Genomic DNA, 26,489 nt, shown 5'->3' with positions numbered 1-26,489 from the left:
AGAGCTTGATGAGAACTCGTGAGCGAGTTCTTTCTCACCCGGAGATGATGATGTAGTGCCAACATGGCAGCCCATGTCAAGCCTAGGTGTTTTTTGGTGGAGTTCCAAGGTGCAATCCTGCAGTAATGTTGCTGGCCCGTTTTTGAATATCTTTTTTCGACCTCTAAATGCTAGAATTATGGAAAGTGGTAGACTACAAAGTTGTAGGTCTCTTTGAGATCTTTCCAACAAGTATTTGTGCTTGAAAATTGGACAAGAGGATAGAAAGTTATGGCAGTTTTTGTGGGCTGTGTCTGTGGGTTCCCAAAACAGTCAAAGTTTGTGAGTTCCTATGCAATTAATGTTATGTTAGTCCCTAAGCTAGCTAGTGGAGGAGCTTGAACGAATTGGCTTTGGTTTTCTTTTATTTAAAGAGTTAGACACTATCTTGAGAGGGGATTTTGGATGTTGATTAACTTATGTAATTGATGGAATATCAATTGGGTTGAGCTTTGCTCCCATTTTCTTCTTCTTCTCTAAGTTGTGTTCTTGATTTCTAATTTATCTTCTTCTTCCCTCTTAAGCACCCGCATTAGAAAACAAAGACCAAAACAACATGAAGCTGAATAAAGATTACCTGTATGCATGTTCTAATAAAATGGTAACCACATTGTCTGTCAACAAATGTATCTCAGTAATACGTACTAACTATTCAGCTATTAAACCAAAAATGGCAATTAATTTTGACATTCTTCAAAAAATGAAAGAGTACAACACACTGGTTCATCTTAAACAATAGAACATCAGCCTACAAAATACGAACACGTGTGATTGACCTCTCAGTTCTTTGCATTTTTTTTCTTGTATACTTTTGCACCACTTAACAGAAAAAAAGGGCAACATTTTATAAAGATGAAGTATTTCGCCTGAAGAACCAAAAAGGAAGATGAAGCAAAAGAGCAGATATTTACCACCTAGTATAAACGTTTCCTACAGTCCACTGCCCCACAATAGCACACCATCTTCTTGACATTTCCATCCGGCCCATGACACTATCAAGTGCATAGCCATAGTCATATGCAAGCTCCTGCATATTATACAAACAACAACTTATTGATCTGAAATTCTCCAACAGAGTTCAAAGTCACATTGATGTAGCAATACAAAGTGATAAACGATCCACAATACAAAGTCACATTGATCCAGCAACCTAACAATCTGATCAAAGGAGCTTTACTCACTGAATATGGACAAATAGGTTATGTTTCTAACCCTCCATTTTCAGTTAGATATTCCTGAATATGGGAACGGGTATCGGATATTGCAAGGATATGGAACAAGAATCCTAAAAGTTCCAAAATCTTAGCTTACAGATACGGTAAAGATCTGATATGTGGTTTATGGGTAAGAATCCTCTGAGAAAATGTCAAAATAATTTAAACTGAATGTCGTTAGAATTTTGAAAAGCAAACACATCTCTAGCATGCAACAGGTCAGCACCCCTTTTTCCATGAGACCTCATTCTCTAGCTTAGGAATCTCATTATTTTATGATGCAGAATATGAAGAAAAAAAGAGCACAGCTTAGGATTTTCATCTCTTTTATGATGAGAAATATAAAAAGGATAAAGAGTATTTATGCTCAAAAGGCCAGCTCTCTTCGCCTACACATGAAACAGCAGTACCGAAACAATTGCACAAAAAAAAGCAAAAGATGAAAATGAGGATATGTATCAGACATATCCAACCCGTGTCTCATACTTATTCTTATCGTACATTCCATCAATTTCGAATAATCCTAATTTCTATATTTCAAACAATTAGGATCCATCCATTGATTTTTGTGCCACGGCCTATCCATAATGAGACCAACTGCAAGTTCAAATTTGGTGATAAGTGGGTAGTGTCTGCTATGGTTTCGTGGCTAGAAGAGGATTGTTTTGTTAGTGAGTGCAAAGGGAAGTAGATTTGGTGCACTATAAATTTATTTTATTTATTTCACATAAAAGAGAAAGAAACAGAAAAAAGAAGTTTCTTGGCTACTGCTTTGTTTTCTATTCAGAATATTAAGGTGTACCATATTACTTTTCTTCAACATGATATTCATCTTTGACCCATTGTTTGCTGTATTTTTTTATTCTTCGATACTAGTTTACGTTACTTGTATACTGCAAGGAGTTGTGAAAATTAGTCACCTTACATGGAGATAGACAGGAATTAAATGGCTAATTGAGTTTATTAGGCCAAAAAGTTCAATATTATGAACAAGCAACAGATAATATAAATCAGATTACTAAAGTTTCAGCAACAAGATAAAACCAGATGTCACAGCCTTGAGAATTTTGAGTGATGCTCCAAAATTAATCTATACAAAATTCCAGACTACTAGAGTAAGGAACAGCAAACGAAATGTTTTGGGGCAAATTTTTTTAGACATAAATTTCTTTTTTCCGTATCTAAAATCGCGAAGTCCGAATCACCAATTTTATCCCGTATCTAACCAATTTTATCCCATGAGGGAAAATCAAAATCCACAAAATAAAGTAAAATAAAATGAGCAATTCTTGTTCCATTATGAAATTGATGGTCTACTACATGATTAAGAATCAACTACTAAAAATGCCCACGAATTAAAATAAAGCTTTAACTGCAACTCAAACTAAAATGCTCGGACTAATAATAGCTCGACCCTCTAGACTAACTTCCCCAATCCCGTGACATTTATTATGTGTATTTCTGCGCGACAGAAGCTCCATCCTCATCACCTAGATGACTTGTGGGTGGTAACGGAGTCAGCAACAAGCTGAACAAGATCCCCTAGTGGCTCGCATAATAAGAGCCACTAAATGGGATTTGCATTATAAAATCATTTCTTATGATTAAAGGGTCAGGATAAGTAAAACAACTATTCATTAAAATAAAGGTAGAAACAGAACTGGAAGTAGAAATAGAAATAGAGAAAGGGATGAAAAAACCCACCATGCTTAATATGTTTAAGCTAAATATGAAGGTTATTTTCAGTCTTTTCAGTATAAAATTACAAGAGCAAAAAACTATTGATTGATCTCCCCTCCCCTAGCATTTGCTCTCCTTTGGCCCTTCCTGCTTTCTTCATCCCTTTGTGTAGGAGCCTCCAATCGTTTCTTTGCCTCCGCCTCTACCTGCTTGGTGATCTTTCCTTGCTTGCTAGCACTGTAACCGTCATGAATAAACTTAAACAACACACCACTCACTTTCTAGTTCTGTTCACTACTTCAGTGTTGAATTTGAATGGCTAAGATGTTCATATTTCCCCCAAATGGGGGCATTCGATTAGCAGACCACATGTACATTATATGGTTTAATCTAGGATGGACCGAGTGATGGTCCTACTCAAACGGATCGTGAGCTAGACAGCAAACGTAGGCTCCAAGGAATAGACTGGATAATGACCCAGACATGGGCTGATCCGACCAGAATTAGGCCTACTTTTATCTACTAAAGTAAATGTCAAGGGCAGGACTTGCATGAAATTAGCATTATAATTCTATCAGACATTAATTTCTGTAATCATATATCAGCAAATGGGCTATATTTATCTGGTTGATCGACCGGATAACTTATCTGGTCCGTCGACGAGAAATACAGTTGGGGCCCACATTGTGTGGGTGATCCAAACCATTCGTTTGATGGGCCCTGACGTAGATAGGGTGTGTGCAAAAAATCATCTCAGAGGATCTTCCTAACCCCTCAATTTGTGGAGGTGCAAACTGGACAGATTTCCATTTTGCAACTCCAAAAATCAAGGTTTAGGATGATCCTATGAACACGATTTTTTGCACAGACCCTATCCATGTCAGGGCCCATCAAATGAATGGTTTGCATCACCCAAACAATGTAGGCCTCCATGTATTTCTGGTCGACAGACCAAATAAGTTATCTGGTCGATTGACCAGAAACACTTTTCTGTCAGCAAATATATGCAACAACAAAAACAAATAAACAAGTTGGAGGAAAAACTCAGGTTGAAAAATAATTGAAAAGAAAACACATAAATGTATCACCTGCAAAGGAGGTATGTTGTCTGCCGCAAACAACATTACTCGAGCAAGTTTGATATCATGGTGAGAGCTCAAAACACACTGAACAAAGAGATTTGGTTAGCAACTATGATTAATGAATCTGGCAATATTACCGACAGAGCCCGCATCTATGCAGAACTCAGGAGCACTTTCAGTTTTCTTGTCGACAGTTCCCTCAAGATGAGCATTTGCATGTTTAGATACATCTCCTAATCGTCTCTATCAAACAAAACAAAACCAGAACATATTGAAATGGTTAGGGTTACATCCTCAAATGATTACTGAAAATGTTTAAGAGACTACAAGAACGAAGCTATACAAAGCACTTTGTAACAAGAAATGCTTACGGTCACATCTTTAAATGATTATTGATAAGTTAAAGAGAAGATAAGATTAAGCAACGCAAAACACTTTGTAACAAGAAATGCAATTTTACCCACCATAAAAGAATAGGCAGGTAATGTTTCAAAATAGAGGGAGTCTAGAATCACAGGCGCCCTTGCAAAAAAAAAGGGGGCAAAGGGCGCCTGCATTGGTCAAATCCCATTTAATACGGCAATCAAAGTTAAGATCATAAATGTCCCTAGTGGAATTTGACCAATAGGGGCACCCTTTGCTCCCTTTCTTGCAAGGGCGCCTGTGAATCTAGCATTCTTCTTCAAAATAATAAAAGTTATAGCCAGTCGGAAACCACTGTTTTCATATGTTTAGCCAAAATTTCACAAATTTCTTATGTTATACTGATTAACAGTCTCCCTTAGGATGTAGCACACTGATCTGAGTCACTTCGAAGTCGGAATCTAATCCCAGTTCCAAAATAACTAAATTGTTGCTACAGCACATGGCATGGCAGTAATGTGCATACAAAATAAAGCACAACAAACACAAACAGATCATAAACTAAAAGAGTCATTTTACTTTAGTTTAACACAGCAAACAAAAATCTGATAAATAAGACTGCAACAAGATTACACATGCACACATATCTCGCAAGACAAGTAAATTAGAAGATTCTGGATATTTGCTAATCTCTTCATGTTTTTTCCAGCACTTTTTTTAATGAGAAAGAAGGGGTGAAAAAGAGGAATTTCTAGAAGATCACCCATCCTAGTTCGAGTCATGCCCAAGCATGATTAATTTCAGAGTTCTGAAGGGATCCACATTTTTTTCGTTACCAAAACATGTTAAGAAAGGTTAGAGAGGTTGCTGATTCCATAGCCTAAAAGGAGGTGGAGGATAAGGCTCCGGTAGTTGGAGAATTATTTCTTTCATGGTAGGTGTCCAGTTTTAGTAATGCAGTCATAATAAAGGGTGCATTTTCATTATATTGGTGCTTATGACAACTCGGTCAAATTGGAATTTTTTCATTTCATAATATTTCTTGGTTAAACATAAAAAAGAAAAGATAATAATAATAGCATGATTCACAAATGGTAGGTTCCAGCCATCAAAGGACAAGGCTCCAATATTGGACTCTTTTAACCTATGGTTTGGCCGACACTTTGAAATTATTGCCGACACACACGTCCTATCGTGTCCGACATGACACACGTGCCCACACGTGTCGCCTTTGGACACTTTTAAAGGTATTGCTAGAAGTGTAAAGCTTAATGTAGGCATGTGGACATGTTTTTGTACCGTGTCAAGTGCGACATTTGGTTTTATTATTGAATATTATGTTTACCTCTTTTATTATTAAGACTTCTTCTATTATAAACTCTTCTCTTAGCACCTCTTTAACTGATATTTGCTGCTATATCCCCTCCCATAAACCTAAAGCCCCAAACAAACTCACCCCAAAGGAAGACAGACCCATTTCTCTCTCTAGGGTGGGTAACAGTCATACTTGTCTGCTGCCTAATGCTCTACAAATCCATTAGAAGATAAGTTACAGCTAAGCAATTCTTCTTTGCTAGTATCCACGAGAAGTTGGAATAGAAAGAAATAAGAGTGAAAAGCTACAGATAAGGCAAAAAAGGAGAAACCCCGTAGGAAGAACGGTAGTAAGAGATAGAACTTAAGCTGGCGTCCCTCATCATCCCTTTCTAGCTGGCTTGGGGTTTGATTTTGTTGAGCAGGGCGCTTCCGACTTCTGGCACCAAGCTCCATTTTACATATTTAAAAGGTGATGAACAAGAAGGCGTTGGAACATATAAGATCTTTGGGGTTGGGGAGGAATTGAAATTATAGAACAATCACGTGGTTTGGTGCAAATACTATATTTATTGCATCATATTGGTCTCCCTTTCTCGTTGTATATTGGGAACGGAAGAGAACTAGATTAATTTGATGAATGCGTTATTATTTGATAATCTCATATTTGTTTTAAATTATAGTTAATTAATTCAACGATTTATTAGCTTGTTAAATGAATATCATATTTATGTTGTTACAAATTATGATAGTAGTCATCAATTTTATTTGCATGTACGTGCCACCATTTCTAGATTTTTAAATGCTGCCATGTCAGACAACTCATATCCGTGTCAAAACTCAACGTACAAATCCGTATCTACAAATCATGATTATATATACTTTGTAATTTAGCCATGTCCCCGTTTCTAAATTTGGGGGTTCGCCATTCTGACACTCCATGTGCGTGTCAAGGCACGACACTCGTGTTCGTGTCCACAAATCATAGCTTTTAAAAGCGAGACTAACACATGTAGTGAAGAGCATATAACGATCATGCCCATCATAAAAGAAGTTTAAAGAAACCACAGTTAAAAAACACTACAGTTACCCAGCCATATAAGAGGCAGGAAACATATGTTGGTATGTAAAGTAACGTCTTCAACCACCAGAATAGCACCTCTCGTCCGTCAAGCCCTTTCATCGTCTGTAGGCAATCAATCTCAAAAATGAAATTATTCTCAGAATTATCCTCTAATTCATCAGTCCTCATAAGTACCCCAGTGTATTCACATATTGGTGCCCCTGAAGGAATTGAATCCCAAGACCTAACAGCCCATCCTTTCTTTGGTGTACGAAAGACCTAGTAAGAGATAACACGATGCATTAAAACAGAAAATGAATGCCAGATAAGAAAGAAATATTATCAGAGAAGGTGAAATATGAACAGACAACAATGGAATCATTACCTCAAGTCGGTACCTCAATCCTTTCTGAGAAGTTCTATTAACACAACTTGGTCCACAACCGCAGTTAGGCCCACACTCAAATACAATGGCTTTGGCCTGAACCAATCTGCAAGGAACACAAGGACATTTACTTTCATGAAAAATTACACATAGCTTCACGTCAACAACATAAAAAAAATAAAGAAGAGTCTGAAGTCTGAATTATACTAATAGTTGGGCACCACACAACAGGCATCACAATTCAGGTAGCCTCTTTCCAGCTTTTGGAACATGGACATATTTTCAATGGATGAAAATTTTTTAATAGGATTTCGAATTACCCTTTCAAATTTCGAATTTCGAATTACCGGTGGTCCCCCTTTCAAATTTCGAATTATCCACCAACCCTCCTGGTCGCCCTGAGCTTGTCACTGTCTCGTCAGGTAGTAGGGAGGCTAAGTTGAGGGGACCCGTGACTCTGCCAAATGCTCCAAAGTCAGTTAGGGCTGTGCTGCGTGGCACAAAAGGAAAAGCGGGTAGAAAGGATATTGTGGACTTTTTCAGCTTAAAAACGGCTGAGGAGCGGAAGGCTCTAAAATTAAAAAATAGGTTTTTTAGAGCGGATTCGAGCTCAGATGTAAAGAGTACTCGTGCGCATAAATGCAATCTCAGAAGAGGCGTTGGACCGAACGCTCTCCTCTTGGCTACCCGTGGTGGGCTATCAGCTCTGAGCATCTTAAAAAGAAGGTTAGGAAGAAAAAGCCTCATTCAGAAAGTCTCCATGAATTGAGAATCTTGCAAACCGCGCCTGGTACAAGTATGACTGGAACAACATGTTTTGATGATACAAGAAGCGTAATGAAGGGAGAAACTTCCATGGTGGATGGGGACTTGGATTTGCTAAAAACTCTCAAATATAACGAAAAATTGACGAGGAAGGAATCTCCTACCCCTAGTGAGGTGTTAATTTCTCCTCGTAAGAAGCAATTGCTGAAAGAATGGGCAACAGTTCGTCAAAGCGTGGGTATGTCCCCTTCCCAGGTCACCCTGAATAGCGAGGAGGAGCTTCATCCGCCCCTTCATAACTCGCCCATTTTTAACAAGATCCTAGAAAAGGAAAGGCGAACGCGAAGGCGTTTATGGGAAGAGGAGAAACATCTGGCGAATACAAAATTGGAATCTAAGCGTGCAACCCTGGATGAAGATGTGCAGGGATTGGGGCCAGGTAGCCTTGAGGTGGAAGAGGGTCAAGTAGGGCAGCCTAGTGAATCAAGTAGACGAGACAAAGGTAAGGGAGTCTTGGTATCGACTGCTGTGGAAGAACCTGAGCACCCTGAATTGGAAGGTTTTAATGATTTTCTAGCAATGGGCGATGTATTTGGGATCTCCTACCAGGAGAATCTAGGAAAAACAAAAGAAATTTTCCGGGCAATGCAAACAAGAGCTGCAGATGATACAATAGAAAGACTTAAAGAGGCTGAACCAAAAGTTGGATTACAGGATTAAAGGACCCACTTTGAGAGGTGAAGAGATGTATGTTTTAGGGAGTACGTGTTGTCTCGCAAAGATTTCAGTTAAGGAGTAATTGCAAGTGGTGGAGTAGTACATAGGACTTTTGATTTCAGTCTATTTAGATATGATGTTTCGGAGTTATTTAATTGTACAGAGACAGGTTTGGAAGAGAATGATTGTAGGAAACTCGGAAGTCGGTACTAAGATTGTGGAAATTGTGACGATGGTTTCAGTCCCATAGGTTGAAGGTAGGACAATTGTTAGAAAGAATACTTGAAGGGGTCATTCTCTTCGAAGGTAATTCAAGATCCTAGTTGCGCTAAAAGAAAGTTGTAGTTTCACGTTAGCTTGAGAGATCATGGTCTTTCGCTAAATGGAGGCACTTTGGTCTGGGAATCTTCATCATTGTTCAATCAAGGAAATGAGGTTCGGAAAAAGGTTGTGGGATGAACATTTTAAAATATGTAATGGATAATTTCAGAAAGCAAGGATAGAGGTGGGAGGAAAGGGATAATTTTGACTTTTTGTTCTGTGTATACTTCATTGGTTACGGGTATACCTGTGCCAATATTCATGGTATTCTCTTGTAATGCAGGCGGGACCTCTGGTCCCAAATGCTTGTTGAGAATTAATGAAATATGTCAACTTTGAAAAAAAAAATTTAAATAGGAACAACGATATAGCCAATTTGTTGTATTTACACAAATATTTCCAACAAGATATGCCTATAAGAAATTTGTGGATGTAAGATAAATATTACAATGACAAATATCCTTACCGGCCACCATCTTTGCGCACATACGGGAAGTCTGAGCCATTTAGCCTTGCACATGCACATCTCTTGGGATCGACACAACTTCCTTTGCAATTGCATCCGGTAGCAGCCATCGGTAGCTTAACACTTTCTGAAACTACATTTGATTTGCGGTACACATAACCTATATTTGAATTTCAACCACTGACATCAGATGCATAGCAAATGACAGCTGCCTACTATATATAGAGCAAAAATGGACTGCTACCGAAGATGTATTATTATTATTATTATTATTATTATTTGAATGATACTAAAGATGTATTATATGCATCCCTCCTGAGTTGCCTTGTCTCACTAGTGCCTTGCTTTAAGATATATATATATATATCCAGGAACAAGACTAAGAGCCAATTTAGCTCCCAAGAATAAACATAAATGTAAAAATAAGGATAGGGAAAATGGAACTAGCCTACAAGCAAAATAAGATACAGTAATGAGTACAAGGCAACTAATCGGCATTCTCATAAAGGCATGAGTCATGACATCAAACCTAGAGGAACAAATTACTGGAAATAAAGTACTCATTTGCATAGTCAACTTGCCTATGGGAGGAACAGGCGGATCATCAACCAAATTGGTAGCTGGAATACACATATTTTCTTGGCCTCCACTAATATCGTCACACACCAACCTTGGTCAATAAAACAATTAAATTAGCACTTAGTTTCCTGTGACAAATGAGAAATGGAAGAACGGCGTTATTATGGCAGTATCCTCATACCCACGCAACTCGGAAGAAGACTTAGGTGCTTGTGCTCGAGTAAAGTGAACCTGTCAGTAGAAGGATGCATCAGAGGAGTGCAAACAAAGGAAAGGGTTGACTCTCATTTTCTAGGCGAAAACAAGGCTCTAAATAATTGTTGGCATATCAATCTATATATATATATATATATATATATATATATGCAAACAAAGGAAAGGGTTGACTCTCATTTTCTAGGCGAAAACAAGGCTCTAAATAATTGTTGGCATATCAATCTATATATATATATATATATATATATATATATATATATATATGAGAAAAGTGTAGCTACACGTACGGGTAGCTAACTTAGCTACTCCGTCGTCTTAAAATACAGTGGGCCCCACATTGTTTCGGTGATGCAAACCATTCATTTGATGGGCCCTCACATAGATAGGGTGTGCCCAAAAAATCAGCTCCATAGGATCATTCCAACCCTACGATTTGTGGAGGCAAAAATGGACGTGTAAAAATCTTCACAAATCTGTCCATTTTTGCCTCCACAGTTTGAAGGGTTGGAATCATCCAATGGAGCTGATTTTTTGGGCACACCCTATCTATGTGAGGGCCCATCAAATGAATGGTTTGGATCACCCAAACAATGTGGGCCCACCGTATTTTAAGCCGTCTGAGTAGCTAAGTTAGCTACTCGTACGTGTAGCTACAGCTCTCTCTCTCTCTCTCTCTCTCTCTCTCTCTCTGTGTGTGCATGTGTGTGAGTGCATATATACATATATATGAGAAAAGTGTTGAGCGCACCAAAAAAATGGTGCACTCAAGTCGTTATAACGCCTCCCATTGGTTCTTGTATGTGGGACCCAAACATTTAGACCAATAGGAGGTGTTTTAACGACTTGAGCGCACCATTTTTTTGGTGCGCTAAACACTTTTCTATATATATATATATATATATATATATATATATATATATATATATATATATATATATATATATATATATATATATGGGAAAAGTGTTGCTACTCGGTCAGGTTAAATACAGTGGGGTCCCACATTGTTTGGGTGATCCAAACCATTCATTGGAAAGTCCATTACCTAGATAGGCAGATTTGTGGACAAACTGTGTCTGTCCATTTTTCCCTCCACTGTTGGATGGGTTAGGATGATCCTATGGGTCTGATTTTTTGTGGACACCCTATCTAGGTAAGGGGCTTTCAAATGAATGGTTTGGATCACCCAAAAAATGTGGGGCCCCACTGTATTTAACCCGACCGTGTAGATAAGCTTAGCTACAAGACCAAGTAGCAACACTTTTCAATATATATATATATATATATATATATATATATATATATATATATATATATATGAGGAAAGTGTTGGTGAGCTTAAGCGCCCCAATCACATGGGTCCCACATTTTCTGTGGTGATCCAAACCATTCATTTGCAAGGCCTTATCATAGATAGGGTGTGTACCAAAAATCAGCTCCATAGGATCATCCTAACCCCTCCATTTGTGGAGGACAAAAATGGGGAGAATGATGGACAAATAATGTCTATCCATTTTGACCTCCACAAATGGATGGGTTAGGATGATCCTATGGAGCTGATTTTTGGTACACACCCCATCTATGTAAGGGTCTTTCAAATGAATGCTTTGGATCATCCTAACAAAGTAGGCCCCAATGTGATTGGGCACTTAAGCTCACCAACACTTTCCTCTCTCTTTCTCTCTCTCTCTTTATATATATATATATATATATATAAACTGTGCATTGGCAGATACCTTAGAACATTTTTCGCTCAAATGATCCCAAGCAATTGAATTGCAAATCGTAATAGAGGTTGAATCGTATCGCAAATCGTCATATTCATATATAATAAAATAGCTAATTATTTATTTTTCATTCAAATCCATTAATTTAAATAGAAACTATCATGATTAGGAATTCAATATCATAATACAAATTATTTGGTAACAAATTTGTCCTACACTAATCATTTATTTCTCATTCAAACCCACGTATATTGGATAATAATCTTAAAAATAATACCACACAGATGATATCAATCCTGAAAGTTTCAAACATCAAATGACAAATATACAAAACTAGTAGGCCAGTGATGTTATCCTCATAATAGTAGTCTCCCTCCTCGATGTAAGTAATGCCCACAGATACATGCATTGTGCTTGACCAGTTCAAATTGGTTTCACTTGTTCAGATTCCTCACCGGAGGAGTTTCTAACACTTCTTATAGTGAAGAAAGGAAAGGAGGTTTTTTGTTAGAAAGTTCTATTTTCTATTTTATAAAACATCATGGGATAAATTGCATAAATTGTATGACAAGCACAATTTACAATCGAATCATAAGATTCAAAAGGAAATCACAAGATCCATATAAATTAAAATTCAATCATGGGATTCAAACGAAATCCATAAGATTTGATTTGAATCATATATCATAAGATTTTCAAAACAATAATCCCAAGAGCAAACAGAAACACGTCATTTCCACGCCAAATTTATCTATTATTCTATTGTAATTATTTTTGGCATATTGTTTTAACAAATATCAATGGTTTGATAATTTAAGTACAACTTGAAATGTTTCTAAGGCGTTGGCAAGTCTAACAAGGCTAGTTCTATCTGCACATCTATCTACTCTGCTATCTACTACTGTAATCCTTGAACTAAAACTCAAAAATTCAAAAAAACAAAAGAAGCGAACAATATAAGTACGTAGGGATTTGCCAGGGACCATCGTGGAAGGCATTTCACAGGGGCTGTTGCATGAGAGAGCAGCCACATAGGCTCACTTCTCAGCTGATTTTGTTGCACTCTCATGCAACAGCCGGCCCACGAAATGCCTTCTGCAATGGTCCCAACCAAATCTCAAGTACGCAATACGCTTATCCAAGTTACACAACAAGAAATACTTTTAAAAAAGCTACAATGTTGAGCATAATAATAATAGGTCAAGTCAAAAGATGGAAAGCATAGACAAGCCCATGAATACACATGGACAATTCAACCATGCCTACCTTAGAACATCAAAGCTGAAACTTATCATGGCCAACTACTTTGGCAAAGATGGGTGATATGTACTAAATGACTTATTACACATATAGAGTGGAAATCTTCTTAGTCGAGATTTTTTTCTCAAATAAAGTGAAAATGACTTCAATATGTTCACTCGTCTCGTGAAATATTGAATTTCTCATGGTATGAGTTGTCGGTAATCACAATACACCATCAATTCCCCAACTTTACAACCCATCTCAAATTAAAGAGTTTCAGCCACATTAACTCACTAGTAGTGTTAGTCATCACCATGTACTTGCCCTCTACATTAGATCTGGCAATGACACTTATTTTCTCATGTTACTAAGTTTCCTCCAATGAAGGTGCAACATCTAGCAGACCTATCAAAAGGAGACATTACCCCATCAACATCAAAATTAACTCAAAACACAAAAGTGACTTTTGAGCTTAAAAATAATCCTTTTACTTCGAGCCTATAATATGTGGATGTGGACACAAGTGTCGCGCATAGACACGGACACGGCAAACTCCCAAAATTCAGAAACAGTGACACAGCTACAATAGAAAGTACATATAATCATGATTTGTAGACACGGATTCGTGTGCCGAGTTTTGACACAAATGCGGCGTTTCTTAAATGGCAACCCCAGGAAATCTAGAAATAGTGTCACATTCATACAGATACATACATATGAAGTTACTGACACTTCAGGCAGGAAATTTAAAAGTGTCTAAAGGAATGACGACACATGTGGTCATGGGTGTCGTGTCGGACACGACACGTGTGCCAGCACCAAATTCAAAAGGTCGGCTAAATCATAGCTTGGGGCACTTTCTAGATACTTAAAGATGCGCCTAATTGCTAGACAAATGGGGAACTTTGTCTGAGTGCATGAATTAACTTACTAATTGCAAAATTAATATCATGACAAAGATGGTAAACAACGTTGAACTACCCAGACCATGCATGAGGATACTGCTTTAAACCGTAAATTGATTTCTCCGACCTACAGACCCTATCCGACTCCCCATGAGAATCAAACCCAGGCGATTGACCATATACACTTCCTCATGTAGGTCATCATTTAGGAAAGATTAATATGAAGTTGCCAAAAAAGGTCAATCCATCTCAGTAATAATAGATATAACCACACCCCTCAGAAAACAAACCTGGCTGTTCTGTAGCCACTTCCTCTTCTATGTCGCCATTTAGGAAAGATTAACATAAATTTGCCACAATGGCATATCCATATTACCAGAAATAGATATGACCACACAAACTAAGTTTAGCAATAAGAACGAAAGTCCAATGCCATGTATAGACCTATCTACAAATAGCCTATATCTTTTAGCAAATACCCTAGCTTTTAGAATCACAAACTCACCATATGGGAGATAGTTGATTGTATAGACCTTTCTACAAACGACACCACATTTTCCAATTGGTAAATCAATAAGTTCCAATGCATTGTTTCGTATGAAACCAATCATCTCCTCATCAAAGTGTTTTTCCATCTATCATGAGAAAGGGATTCCTAAGGCAACTTGGGCAAATATATGGAAGAAAGAGACAATGGAAAATGATCCTAAGAAGGAGACTTACTATCAAAGAAAGCATATTAAGCAATCAGATACGGCACACAAGCGTGTTTCCCTTTGAAAAAACCAACTAGAGATCATAATCAGAATGCGGAATCCCATTTTTCCTACTCTCGAGATTCTTGCTACATGATTCAGAGGAGAGTGGTGAGAGAACATTGGAGGATGATAGGCGGAGGTGGGAGAGGGAGAGGGAGAGAAAGGGTTTAGTGTAGTGTGGTGGAAAGAGGGCACCACCGACGCTAATTCTTGCATAATGGAGGGAAGGACGAGAGAGAGAGAGAGAGAGAGAGAGAGAGAGAGAGAGAGAGAGAGAGAGAGAGAGAGAGAGAGAGAGAGAGGGGTGTTACATTCTAGCTAGAATCACATTTCCCCAATTTTGGCAGAAAATACGAGCGGGAGGGTTCACCGTCCCCTTAACCGACATGAAATCCCCCTCAACCGACAAGGGAATTTGGGTTTTTTCGAAAGAACCTGTCATTTTCCAACCAAACACTCGGTCAAAAAGGTATGGTAAGAAAATGATGTCATTTCCCCATGGAATGGACCCGTTACCCTGCATCCAAACATTGTTCCAAATTTCCACCAAAATCGACATGAATCAACCGAAATGTTTATATTTCATCTTCACCAAAATGATGTTTCATCTTCACCAAAATGATACAATAATAAAACGATACCATAACCCAAATCGTAAGTGCACTAGTAGTATACTATATTAGTACGTGTTGCATAATTATTTTATAATGACTTATATGAGAAAAGTGGTGTATGTCTACGTATAAATATTTGTCTCAACTCAACAAAGCCTTTGTCCCAAACTAGTTAGGGTCGGCTAAATGAATCCTTTAGAAAAATTTCATGAAGAAGATGAAAGGAATCTACCCGGCTCTGATCATGGCTCTAGCTGTGTTCTTCTACGTGGATCATTTTCTTCCATTCTATCCTATCCAAGGTCATGTTCTCTGTTATGTTTCTAGCTATCAAGTCTTTCCTCACTGTTTCTACCCAAGTTGTTTTCGGTTTGCCCCTACATCTTTTTACTCCATCAATTTGGCACAAGTCGCCTCTTCTCACTGGAGTATCCAAAGGCCTACGTTGGATATGTCCAAACCATCTTAAGTGGTGCTCTCTCATCTTCTCCTCAATTGATGCCATCCCCACCTTTTTACGAACGTCTTCATTTTTAATTCTATCTAACCTTGTGTGGCCGCACATCCATCTAAGCATTCGCATCTCCGCTACACTCATCTTATGCACATGTTGCTTCTTGGTGGCCCAACATTCTGAGCCGTACATCAAGGCTGACCTCACAGTTGTCTCAACTTGGTAGGGATTTTACGGTCGCACAAAACTCCTGAGGCAAGCTTCCACTTCAACCAACTTGCTCTTATCCGATGGTTAACATCCTCTTCAATCTCTCCTTCCTTATGTAGAATTGAACCAAGATAGCGAAAGATATCCCTCTTAGGTACATCCTGTCCAGTCATATTTACTACATCTAAGTATTAATATTTAAATGAATTAAAAATTACATGGGAAATTTGGCATGTATTGAATTATCAGAGAGCGCATGTCACTAGGTCTTTGATGTTATAAACCGTTATGGATGCTTATCTTGCCTATGATTTGTTTCTAGTGTGTAGTTATCATTAGTCTAACAATTCCTGAAGTTTCGTCTTAAGATTCTATCATTTGCACACGTTTCCAAGATTTTACAAGATTTCCATCGAAATTACTAATCGAAACTGTAGCCGAAATTTAAAACTTTGCATCCAAATGGAATCTTTGGGGTTGCTCATGGGAAATAAATCCGCAAGGTAACGAAGAAGAGGACAAGAAGTAGCTACCATAAAGTAACAAGAAGAAAATAGACAAGTTACTACGTAAGAATCACAAGGAAAATCAGTTCTAAGTTTAGATGCTACCACAAAAAATGGAACATTCTAAAGGAGAGTAACATCATCAATACACACAAACATCCTCTAAAGACTACATGATAACAATGAATCCCAATCTGAGTTCGAGAGTATCCCCCAAAAAACACATGTAATATTATGGGTCCAGCTTATTAACAATTGCACCCAAAGAGCAAAGAAAACAGACGCAACCAACCACATTATGAATAATAGAAAATGAGACACTATCATGTAAGAGAATGGAATGAGGACATTTGTCTTCCGAGATAATTTCGGAACTCTTGGGGTAAGTATTCCTTACCATTATCAGAACATAGCACAGAAATGTTTCTACGAAATTGGTTCGAATTTCTTTATTAAACAAATTAAATATGGAAAAGATTACATATCTTTGATCACATATGACCATGATATTCTTTTAAAAATAACAACAAATATCACGAAGTCTCTATGGCTAGACAAGCAATCTATTCTAGCAACACCCCTAACTTCAAAAGGAATTATAGAAAAAAATTGCCTCGCTTTCATCATTTCAAGAAAAAAATGGGACAATGTGATCATTGGAGAACGCACAAGCTTCAACACTCTAAATTTGACATGAAATGTAAAGCACAAACTTCAAACTACTCAAAGGAGAGTGAACAAGATATATCCAGAGATGTTGGGAGGAAGGCGGGTGTAGAGAGACGCTCCTGGACCGATATGGATACTGGGACCAATATTAATAAAAATACTAAGAATGGAATTAATGATTATGAGATAATTGATAAGAAAGATCTTTTTTATTTCACGATTCATCAAGTCCGGTATCAATATCGATATTTTTTCTACGAGAAAAATTGAGAATTCTCCACTCAAAATATTTTCTATCCGGATTTTTACCAAGTCAGCAACCCACATAATAGACGTTGCAGGAGTTATGGCTGCTACAATTATCCTCTTTGGTTACATTCCTAAAAGATTGGCATCAAAAGGAAATAAGAAATGAAGAACTGAAGACACCATAAGGGAATAGATCAGACAAATAGTACCAATACCAAACACAGTGGATAAAGAAGACCAAGAAGTCAAAAAGAAGGAATGTGAAGGATTTAAGATAGCTAAAAGGAAGAGGTCGAACAATTAGTACCTCCACCAAACAAACTGAATAAAGAACCATCTTCTAATGCAACATATGAGCGAAGGATGGACTTGTTAAACGAGGAAAATAAAGATGATTCACTAATTCTATGGTTAGAGGCTTCTAAATCAATGACTTTGGAAGATGACCTTTGTGATCGAAAAAATAAAAAGAAAAAAAAAACATAGTTACATAAGCCAGTCGTAGTAGCATTTGATGGGGATGGATGGCTTGTGGATTGTGCTAGCAAATGTACAATGACAGGAAAGAAGATGCAAAAAAATAGCGATATACAATATTCGTAGCGTGATTTGCTAGATTTGCACTGAGATGGCAAGTGTACCGAACACTTGTTCTTTTAAAACAACCATGGATGAAGCATAGCCCCAAAACGACAACAATTGTACAACTTATCCTAACGTATTAAAAGACATATCCATTGAATGCTGACCATTTGTCAACTCTCTCTTCAACTGACCATTGAATGGTTGGGATCACTTGATTTGTATGATCTATGGACTAGGAACCATCAATGAGATGCAGCGTCTTCCTTATGGTCAAGATTGTCACGCCCCAAACCGAGTTCCGGTCTAAGCACATCACAGCGCCACATATTCCTCAACCACGAATATGTAAGGCATTCACACTGGAACCATGCAAATAAACAGAGCCACTAAAACAAATAACTAATTAATTAACTATCATTAAATGTCAGAGTAATCATTGCGGAAAGTAAAATCTCTAGTCCAACGGACTACATCAATTTAAACCAAATTAAATAACTAGATGTTCATTCCAACTAACTACTGTCTGAATAACTGAAAATAATAAGTCCTAAACGGTCGCCCTTGCTCACTTCTAAGCCCGCGAAATCAAGCATCTACCGTTCTCCTACTGTAACATAGAATGCGTGGAATGAGCTAATGCCCAGTGAAATAAACATGTCTACACTAATAACATAATACCAATTAATAAAAACAAAGTAATTAGCAATATTTGTAAAATCTGTAATTCGCATAGCAATCTAGCTAGCAAAACTGTATAACTGGCATAAACATGCATAACTTATCTGTAACTGTAACTGTGCCTGATGCCTAGTGTAGTGAGACTAATACTGCTAGACTACGTAGCCACCGGAACCTGCCTACTACTCGTAGGAAGCCGAATCCCAACGATCTCATACGGGATTACACCCCCGAAATACTACGTAGGGTGGTATTGCGGCTTGATTCGTGACTTTCCTTCGACAGCATAGAAAAAGTCTCATACACTAGTAATCATGCAAAACACTTCGTCTCAAAGGACATTAACTGTTGCATCATCACTTGGACAACACCATGTCCTGATGCAAAACTATGACTATAAAGTCCAACTAGCACATACGCGCATATGGTTGATCCGAACTAGGAGTCAATACCATACTATGAATATTGACCCTCGTGTACACCAACACAGTCAGTATCAATCAATAACATGCACACTTGCATAAGAAATCATATTCAATATTATAATAACTGTGGTAGAACAAGTCTACTCACCTGTGGTACTTATTTGATTTGTCTCCCACGAACAAGATCTTCAAATCACTGTTTAGTATCACCTACAGTTCATATTAACCCTTAATTTATACCTTGGATCAATATTTATGCTCTCCGGGGCAGATCAGCGCCCTCAAAACTTATTGAAAAAACCTACAAAAATCAACCCTTCCTGGTGTGTTCGGGCGTCTGAACCGAGCGTCCGAGCCACCCCCTCAGGCACCTCTGAGATTTTTTTCCTCTCGGATACCTCCCGGGTATTCGTATTCGGGCACCCGATCCTTGCCCTTCGAGCATCCGAAAAACCTTCGGGCGTCGAACCTCGCGATTTGGGTTTTTCTTAAAACTTGCGAGAACACACGTTTTTCTTAAATTTTTCTATCCGAAAAACCATCTTTCTTCTTCCTTTAAACATATTAAACGTCTTAATAAGTTATTTATCAATCTCCTCAATTGATTAGGGTATCTAACGCGAAAGAGTGCGAAGATCTTCGGGAAAAACCAATTTTCCTCAACCCAAATCAATGGTTCTTCGATCGAAGAACACAAGGCTTGATTTAATCAATATTGATACGCTTTAACTTCTATTTTCAAGATATCTAAATCTCCGAAGATAGTAGAATAAATAATAATTATATTTACATACCTCTTTAGGAGATGGATTTCTAAGCTTTTTCTTCATTCTCCTCTCCCAAAGTTCCACACCAATTCTCTTTAGGGTTTAAGGTTCCAAAAAATTGTAGCCTTAAGAGTTTATTTATAGACTCTTGCTTTCAAGAGTCCTAATTTAAGAGGCTTTTGGAAACCCTAACTCATTCAAACTGGAAAACTAGCTTGTTTCTAGTTTATTTTAATTAAATACATAAAATTATTTTTGAGACGAAAATACCCCCTCCCAAAACGTCCAACGTTTTGGGTTATTTCAAAGATCATGCGACCATGTGCCATCTCGACTCCGAACCTCGCGATTTGGGTTTTTCTTAAAACTCGTGAGAACACAAGTTTTTCTTAAATTTCTCTATCCGAAAATCCATCTTTCTTCTTCCTTTAAACATATTAAACATCTTAATAAGTTATTTATCAATCTCCTCAATTGATTAGGGTATCTAACGCGAAAGAGTGTGAAGATCTCTGGCAAAAACCAATTTTCCTCAACCCAAATCAATGGTTCTTCGATCGAAGAACACAAGGCTTGATTTAATCAATATAGATACTCTTTAACTTTTATTTTCAAGAGATCTAAATCTCTGAAGATGGTAAAATAAATAATAATTATATTTACATACCTCTTTAGGAGATGGATTTCCAAGCTTTTTCTTCGTTCTCCTCTCCCAAAGTTCCACACAAATTCTCTTTAGGCTACAGGTTTTTGCACAGTTCCGATTTCCGAAAACCTGTAGCCTTAAGAGTTTATTTATACTCTTGCTTTCAAGAGTCATAATTTAACAGGCTTCTGGAAACCCTAACTCATTCAAATTGGGAAACTAGCTTGTTTCTAGTTTATTTTAATTAAATAAATAAAATTATTTTTGAGACGAAAATACCCCCTCCAAAAACGTCCAACGTTTTGGGGTATTTCAAAGATCATGCGACCATGTGCCATGTCGACCTAATTAACCCCACCACAGAAGAAATGAAAAATGTCAACACTAGATACTCTTGAAACATAGAAGAAATAAACAAACTGGAGGCAAAATTGGCTAAAAATACTTTTGTCCTCTCCGGCCAATAAGGATCAACCATAGTTTTAAAACTCCCCCACATCCGAGTCAACTCCACCGAGTCGACTTCCATTTAGCTTGAACGCATTCCGCATTGAGCCACATCCGCATTCTGCGTTTTGCCCTACAGATTCAATAAAAATTCCTTTAACTCTCACGAATTATGACAGTGTCAATCAAGTACTCAGACGCATCAAGCCATCAACTGAGTACTCGACCGCATCATACTGAGTCTACTAGGATTTTCTTCAGCTGCTTTCCACACCATATCTGCGTTTTTAAACACTGGGATCAACTACCGACATGACCACCATGCATACCTCGAAAACTTCCAAACCACAATCCCAGCTTAAATAGTACCAATTCATTCTCCAAAATGAAGTTAAATGTATGTTCCAAGTAACAAAGCACAACTAAGGCATTTCAACCACATTGTTCTATGAAATATACAAGTTATTTTTCATGTTAGCAACAATCAAAGTGATCCCTAGATTATCAAAATATGTTTCAGTTGCCCACCTTGTATAAGCCATCATATGTATAAACCTTGCCGCAGTAGCTAATAACGGAGACATGTCCACGAGTTACTCTAACAGGCACCTCGTGTTCCATATTATTCTGCAAGAAGAAGGGTCAGATCCAAAAGTATGAGCACCCATTAAAGAATGAATATATATTGTATACCAAATTCAATCAAGCATCATACAAATTATGGAAGAAATCTAATAACAGTGAGGTATCTATTGATCTCATTACTCACAAGCAAAATAAGACAGAAATGCACCCAGGAAATGAATGGCTTGGGAGAAAAAACAATGGACTTGATATATGTATGTATCTATGTATCTATGTATGTATGTATGCATGTATCTGTGAATTAAAGAGTTCCCACATACACATAAATTTCCAAAGAGCAGCAACATAAACATGTGGCAAATATTAAGAAGATAATTCAACATTAGAATAATATCTATAAATAGATCCAAAAGAGAAAAGGTCGTGGTGGACATCGGCAGGATTCCCATAAAAGATTGGACCAAGGTTGCCAGAGCAGGAATCGAAAGCGGGAATCGAAGCGGGAATCGAAGCGGGAATCGAAACGGGAATCGAAGGCTCCCAGGGAAGAATCTTACTCAAGGTTGCCAGAGCGGGAATCGAAAGCAGGAATCGAAATGGGAATCGAAGCGGGAATCGAAGGCTCCCAAAGAAGAATCCTGCTTCCTTGGATTGGACTAAGAATCTAATGGACATGTTACCTAAACCTAGATCCATGAGGTTAAAAAACATAACCTACTATACACTTTGGTGACCGCCAACAACTCAAGATGGAAATGAATTCCAATATGAGAATAAAAAAATGACTCTCCTTTTATATGATAAGATAACGAGATGGGCTGGTTTTATCAAGCCCTGCTAAACCCTCAAAAAGTTGTTGTTTTTTTCCTTCAAAACAAATAAAACAAATTGAAATCCCAAAAACTCAATTCCTTGAGAGCATTGATTCATCATTTTTCGATAATCTTGATGGTTCCTCATCCATAGGAACAAAGTATGATTCAAGACGTGTGGCTTAAGACCATCTCTATCACTACATATTCCTATTTAAATTTTCTGGTTATTACATTATGGTTTCCTTTCTCATGCATTGTTATTTTAGATGGAAATGTGTAGGGCTGAAGTATGATTCCAAACTGGGTAATCTATTTGTAGTGATTTTTGTTTTTTCTTTCTTTTTTTTCCTTTTCTATTCATGTTGTCTCAAATAGAAATGCCTTCTATCAAAGCAGGAGTCACAACTGACATAAGAAGGATCAATGTTAATAGGAATCGCGTTAACGGGAACGCGATTCGTTTCGGTACATGGCGTACGGGATACGATGGTAGCCCGGTACGATGAGGGTAGGCCAAATTGATTCGCTATTTGGAGTCACGGGTTGGTATGGACTTGGGAGTGGTAATTCGGGTTGCTCTGTGTGTGTGTGTGTGTGTAGACACACACACACACACACACACACACACACACACACACAAAAACCAAAAGTTCTAGTTCTAACCCAACACAAAATAAATAAAATTTTAAGATATCCAAATATCACTACATGAACCCACAAACATATATTGCATTCTAAATCCTAAAGGAAAGTAAAAAGGGTGTTAATTCTGGTCCCTTCCCGCCTTCTTCCCTTCTCTCTCTCACATCTGTCTCGTTCTCTCTCGCGGGTAGCCATTTTTGGAGATCGGGGTCAGAAATGAACCACATTTGGGATAGTGCGACCCTAATTCTGGTCCCTTCCCGCCTTCTTCCCTTCTCTCTCTCACATCTGTCTCGTTCTCTCTCGCGGGTAGCCATTTTTGGAGATCGGGGTCAGAAATGAACCACATTTGGGATAGTGCGACCCCAGAACGCAGATCGGAAGGCGGGATGGCAACCACAGTAATATTGGGGGCGGATGCAGAGCTTAAGCATAAATAAGACGAGATCCGATCTCTATTGAAAGAACTAGGCTTTCGCAATCATGGCCAGCCTATGTTCACACCATGTTGGGCCTATTGCACCTTCAGAATTGCTACCGTCCAACGCAAAAGGCATTTCACGGCTGGTATGTCGTATGTCAGACCAACCACCTCGTGAATGGAGACAAAAGTTGTTGTCTTCATTCACGAGGTGGCTGGTCTGACATGCGACAGACAAGCTGCGAAATGCCTTTTGCGATAGACACTAGCAAATCCCTTGCACTTTTATGTCTTGGTTTGCATCAACTCTCAGTGATCTTTTGATTTATCTTTAAAGATAATATGATCAATAGATCTAGGAATGTAAAATAGTTCTGAAAATAAGGTGGATCCAATGAAATTATATTAAGATCTTGGAATTTGGATCCAACTGTGAACATCAATCGTGCACAGTCATGAATGGTGAACACGCCTAAAAGTGGTGAGTGGTGACCAAGGTTTTAATTTCGACCGAAATCCAAAATTTTGGACTGAAATTTCAGATTTCGGTCAACACCGAAACCGAAACGTTTCGAAACTGAAATTTCCGAAACCTACCAAATTTCGGTCCAAATTTCAGAAATTTCGGTCAAAATTTGGGAAATTTCAAAATAATAATATTATTTTATTCCTTTACGGAATTTCAGCCGAAATTACCGAACCGAATCCCAAAATTATAGCCGAAACCTTTCCAATCCCACGCACAAGGAGATCTTTGGGATTCACCGAAATTTAAAACCTGGTGGTGACTAGTTTCAGCATTTCCAATTCGACGCACAAGGAGATCTTGTGAAGATCTCTTGCAAAAAAAGTTGAGGAAAGTTCATATCTAGGCTTCAAACTAAGAACCATGTGCTAACTTCTATGGAAAATTTTTGCACTTTAACAAAAAGTTCAAGGTCAAATTCGTCCAGATCTGCCCTGTCCTAAAGCAAAAGAGACCGGATCTCCTTTACGATCTTGATGTAGATGATATAAGTGAAAAATTGGACGTGAACTCACATGAAAATTTCAAGTAAAATGAGAGATCCTTCTCAAAGCACGAGCACTATCCAGATTTGTAGAAAATGTAGTCCATGTAGATCTAGGTTCTTGATCTTAAAATTTGGTCACAGTTTTGGTTTAGACCCCCTCCCCCCCCCACACCGAAATCTTTAAAGAAGGTTCAAATCTAGAGGTTTTGTGACGAATTGTACAAGGAGACTCATTCACAAAAAGAAAGAAAAACAAAGAACTTTGATATATGGCAGATCAGTCATCAAGTGAAATAGACTGCTTGTTCATCGATGTGCCTTGGGATTCTTGCAAGTTATAAGAGAGGACATGACCTGAGTTAAATTCTCAGATCCGATCTGGAATAATATTCTTGGAGGCACTAAGATGAATTTTACGCACAAAAGATATCAAGATTTGACTCAAAAAGAAAGAACAAAGCAAGAACCTCTGAGATAGAAGTAGAACAGTCAAGAACAGAATCCAAGTACTTGATCCAAACTTAAAAAGGTTAACCTCCCATATGCATCCAAAAGAAAATTGTATGAAGGATTAGAAAAAACTGACTTCAAGCTTTTCCTGAACTTCTTCACAGAAAGAGGAATAAATCCTTTCTATTCCTTCAGCCCAAAGCACTAAAACAAGGGGAAAATCCCACTCTCTCTAGAGAACTCTCTTACAAACTTAAACTCCAAGAACTGAAAATCCCAGCACTCCTACCTTCAACTTATAGGCATGGGAGAAGGTTCTAGAGTGGGTAAACTATTGCTAGTTGTCCTAGATGAGTTGGCAGCCCACTTGCTTACTTTGGTGGCAAGTTAGTTGGCTTATGTGGCTGCCACTTGCCTCCCTACCTCAGCCCTTTTCTTCTTTCTCTACACATGCACAATTACAACACATATGCCCCCTTACATGTGCCATTACAAGTACATATGCATGCCCTATTTCTAAAGACAGTAAAAATGACTAGTTAGCCTATAACTAGTGCAACCCACATTCTTTGGCTGGGTACCCGCTCTACATCACAAACCAGGTAGATGGTTTAGAAACATCGTCAAATGTTCAACATATACTAATAGAAGCATGTATGAAACATACATGATAGGGATCATAGACGTCCGTTGTTTATGCTAAGTGGGGTGGCTCTCAGGGGGCCCGTAGGGATATTTTTATTGCTCATGGATATTTTTGAAATTGTTACGGATATTTTTGGAATTATTTGAAATTATTAGGTGAGGCGGCACTCTGCCTAAGAAGCTCCGCTGGTCCGTTGACAACTTCATGATTTATTATTTATATTGGTAGACATATTCTTAAATTTGCAAACGAGCCTCCTTGAACCCATCCTACCATCAAAACCTATTTTACCAATAATCCGCCATATAAAGAGTCAGGTGGATGACAGGTCTACTCCTCACCACGATGGGTCTGGGCTCCAAGAGGGCCAACCCTGTATTGCTTTAGGACCTCAAGCTGGTCCGATCGGGATTCTACCCACCCCCTAGAGGCCTCGTCCCATTGCTAGAGAAGCTCCTGCTAGGGAAAGTTAGAAGCGGGGTAATGATAGGAGACATTAGCATGTTGGCCAACCCCATTAAAAGGATTTCGATGAGGAAGAACAATTCCAAGAATACGACTCAGAGGGTTATATACCGCCGCCTCCTCAGGCTAGGGATCCAAATAGGCGTCTCCCACATTGACCTCAGAGACATGCTCCAGATCGATACCATGCTGATTCATATATTACAAGTAAAGTCAAGGTCGGCGCCCCTAGTTTTGATGGTAGACTTGCTCCCAATGTCTTCCTAGATTGCTTATCGGACTTGGAAGATAACTTTGAGTGGTTGGACATGCCTGACCACCATCGTGTGCAGTTCACTAAGATGAAGTTAGTGGTCTGCTAAGCGG

At 38.2% G+C, this 26,489-nt stretch overlaps 1 pseudogene across 1 annotated transcript in view; it reads right to left on the bottom strand.

Moving 5' to 3' along the window:
• Positions 1 to 705: 705 nt before the first annotated feature.
• LOC143888626 (histone-lysine N-methyltransferase, H3 lysine-9 specific SUVH4-like) overlaps positions 706 to 26,489 on the bottom strand; it is a 48,641-nt pseudogene continuing 22,857 nt past the window's right edge. Inside the window, exons 6-13 of the transcript XR_013254606.1 lie at positions 21,615 to 21,713; positions 10,170 to 10,219; positions 9,991 to 10,079; positions 9,410 to 9,569; positions 7,141 to 7,246; positions 6,852 to 7,034; positions 4,022 to 4,258; positions 706 to 1,066 (exon numbers count right to left, since the gene is read on the bottom strand). The product of XR_013254606.1 is annotated as a histone-lysine N-methyltransferase, H3 lysine-9 specific SUVH4-like (transcript). The remainder of the gene's footprint in view (positions 1,067 to 4,021; positions 4,259 to 6,851; positions 7,035 to 7,140; positions 7,247 to 9,409; positions 9,570 to 9,990; positions 10,080 to 10,169; positions 10,220 to 21,614; positions 21,714 to 26,489) is intronic.

This window comes from Tasmannia lanceolata, unplaced genomic scaffold, assembly GCF_043159265.1.
Source record: "Tasmannia lanceolata isolate RefF3 unplaced genomic scaffold, GAP_Taslan_0.1 ptg000012l, whole genome shotgun sequence".
Taxonomy (NCBI): Eukaryota; Viridiplantae; Streptophyta; class Magnoliopsida; order Canellales; family Winteraceae; genus Tasmannia; species Tasmannia lanceolata.
Note: the sequence above shows the minus strand (reverse complement) of the source record. Positions and strands in the feature narration are given on the sequence as shown.